Below are 3,338 nucleotides of genomic sequence, written 5' to 3' on the forward strand. Positions count from 1 at the left end.
TTAAGAATACAGATTCATTGCATTACTGAAATATTGAAGTATTTTCAGAGTTCTGTTACAGGACTGAAAATTGTGGAACACAATGGCCTTCAAAGAAATAAAAATGAACATTACTCAGTGAAATGGGGATGTGTATGACTGGTGAGAGCAAGCTATAACACATAACCATTTATTAAGTGTCTGTTATGTATCAGGTACTGTGCTAAATACTTGGGATACAAGGAAAGGCAAAAAAAATGCCCTTATGGATCTCACAATTTAATTGAGGAGACAACATATAATCAATTATATGCAAACAAGATACATACAGAATAAATTGAAAATAATTAGTAAGCTTTAGAAGGCTTTAGTATGAAGGAGTTAAAGAAAGACTTCTTATAGAAGATGACATTTTAGATGGAATTTGAAGGAGGTCTGAGAATCCAGGATGTGGAGGTGAGGAGGGAAAGAATTCCAGGCATGGGGAAAAGTCAGTGAAGATGCTCAGAATTAAGAGATGGAATATTGTGTTTGAGGGACAGCAATTGAGGCCATTGTGACTAGATTGGAAAAGGGAGGAGAAGAAAGGTGCCAGAAGACTAGTAAAATGGACTAAGTTAAAGATTTTAAAAGTCAAATACAACCAATCCTCGACATTAACACTTTAACTTTCAAAACTTCAAGCATTTGCATGATTCAGACTGGCAGTTCCACACATTTGCAACTTTACATAGCTGGGGGGGGGGGGAAAGAGAGAGTGGTAAAATGCCTGCAAGTTTGTAGGGCAGCAGATATTCTGTCTGCTTCATTGGTCTTTCTTCATAAGGAACATTCTGTGCATTCATTACATATTTTCATTGTTTGCCTTTAAAACTCAAGTTTTGTGTTACAATTATGTCTTCAAAGTGTAAGGCAAATCCCTTGATCTCTAAGCCCCGTTGTGCACAGTCAGTGATGCAGCTTAGTGAGAAAATAAAGGTGTTAAATAAACTTTAGTGTTGGAATGTCTGTAGCTGTAGTCAGCCAAGAGACCCGTTATGATCTCAAATGTTGTTGATAGATTATTTCAAGCTAGTCCATAGTTCAAGATCTCCAGTGCCATCAACCAGACATAAAGGTTGGAGTATTGGAGGTGATATTGAGACCTCAACAATCTCTGTTTCTTCCGATAGCAGTCACCAAAGACCCAAGAACTTCTCCCCTCCCCTGGTTTTCAGAAGGCAGCCTAGGTAAAGAGGTTTATAGCAATATAGTATACAGCACAATGCTCTCATATTACCTTCTGACACAATGGAAGGTAAGGTTAAAAAATGTTTTACTTTTTATATCAAATTATTGTCTTCAGAAGAAGGGAGGGCACAAAATCTTGAAAAATGAATGCTAAAAAATTTCTTGACATGTAATTGGGGAAAAATGAAATACAACCCCCCCCCTAAAATATTTTATTTTTAATACTTTTATTTGGAGTACTGTAGATTTCATGTATCATAAAAAGTGAATCATGTCTGAAATCTTTTTTTTTTTTTGAGATGTTAGCACAAAAGTTCATTGAATTCTAAGGAAGTACTAGCAAGAAAAATGATCTGCATATTATTAATTTTATTTTGTATACAGCATTTTATGAGTTTTTCCATTATTATTTTGTTAGGAAAAGTGCATATTGTTAGAAAGAATTGTATGCAGAGGAGTGTATTTTCAGCAATTTCTAGTGAAAGAAAGAACATTTCAAGATATTGAAGTACATTCTAAAGTAACTGGTCTTCCAGTCAGAGGTCCTGGATGCAAATCCTGTTTCTGAATCTCACTATCTGAATAACATTGGGCAAATCATTTTTTTCTCTAGATCTCAGTTTCTTCATTTTCAAAATGAAAGATCTCTGAAGTCTCTTTTAACTCTAGTTTTATTATGTTATGATCTGTATTATGGATGTAAACTATGCAGACATCTTGCTATTATTCCCAAAGTAGTTTTGGACATAGATTAAGAATGGTGCATGCCGGGTGTGTCTGTGAGAGATGGGAGCTAGTTTTTGGGAAGTCTGTGATTACAGGAATGAGTGTGTGTGGTCTAATCTAGCATGGTGAGGGGTGTGGTAGGTGTGTGAGTCAGTTTTAGCAAGAATATTTGGAAGAGGTAATTAAGAAAGCTTGCTTGTTCAGTCTTTATAGGCTCCAGCTGTTGAGATGAAAGGATCATGCCTTTTTTACTCCTAAAGGGAGGTTTAAGAGTTTTTATGCAGGTATACCTCACTTTAAGCCAAGCTGCTTTGTGTAAATCCAATTTTTATCATAGGGATATTGCTATATATATTCATTAGAACTGTTGGCTTAAAATGCTGTTAGATCTAGTATAGTTTAACATATGTAAATATCTATAGATGAGAAAGGGTGCATTTAGAATTAAGATATTATAGAGAAGATTGGTAGAAACAATAAAGGGGTAGCAATTACAAGAAAAATGTAAAACATAGTTTAATTATGCTCTCATGAAAAATTCACATTAATTTCATGGGTAAATATCAGCCATGGTATCTTTATTTGTATTATAAAATCTCTAATTTACTTTTTGCCAGTACCCATATTTGCCTTTGCAGTACCCATGACTTTCTTCATTTTCTTGCCTTCTTTTTGTTGCTTTCTTAATATCTTTTTCTTTTCTTACAGGAGGTGTCTTATAGTTCTGTGCTCTAGTTCATTTTTTCTCTGCATAGTCAAGGGAATGATAAATCATGCCAAAGCTTGATGTTTTGCTACTACCAAAATGGGTTCTGAATCTTTTTCAGACCCAAAATGGAACAGAAAGGCAAAAATGACATCTATCGTTGTCTTGTATGTCTTGGCCAGTTTTTTTTTTTAAATTTTATTCTTAGTATCTGTAGCCTTTCAAGGATGAGGAATATTTATAATCTGTTTATGTTGAAAAAATCTGTTCTCATGGATTTCCTGGTTCTGATGGTCACAGAGTCATTAATAATTGTGGCCAGCTCCTCAAGCAAACAGAGGGGGAAAGGCATAGGTGGCCATTTAAAAAAAGTTAAAAATAAGAGACAATAAGATATGTGCTATCAGAAAATAAATTTTTGCTAACTAGAGACTGATTTTGGATTTCATTAGTGCTTTTTTTTTTTTTAACGTTATTTTCACTTTCTAATGATGCTTTCCTCCCCTGTCTCTCCTTCCATTCCATCCTTCCCATTCCCAACCTCCCACAAACAAATAATTCCAGCTAAGTGAAACAAATGAATACATTGACTATCTCTGATAATGGATGTATCATTTCATACCTGGAATGTCCTACCTCTCTGTGGAGAAGCAGGAGGCATACTTTCTCATCAGTTTTGATCACTGCACTGATCAGA

General features: G+C 34.8%; 1 pseudogene; it reads right to left on the reverse strand.

Moving 5' to 3' along the window:
- Nucleotides 1-2,538: 2,538 nt before the first annotated feature.
- Nucleotides 2,539-2,993, reverse strand: LOC141561965 (small ribosomal subunit protein eS24 pseudogene; annotated as a pseudogene).
- Between the last annotated feature and the right edge of the window lie 345 nt (nucleotides 2,994-3,338).

The sequence above is a fragment of the Sminthopsis crassicaudata genome, chromosome 3 (assembly GCF_048593235.1).
Source record: "Sminthopsis crassicaudata isolate SCR6 chromosome 3, ASM4859323v1, whole genome shotgun sequence".
Lineage (NCBI taxonomy): Eukaryota > Metazoa > Chordata > Mammalia > Dasyuromorphia > Dasyuridae > Sminthopsis > Sminthopsis crassicaudata.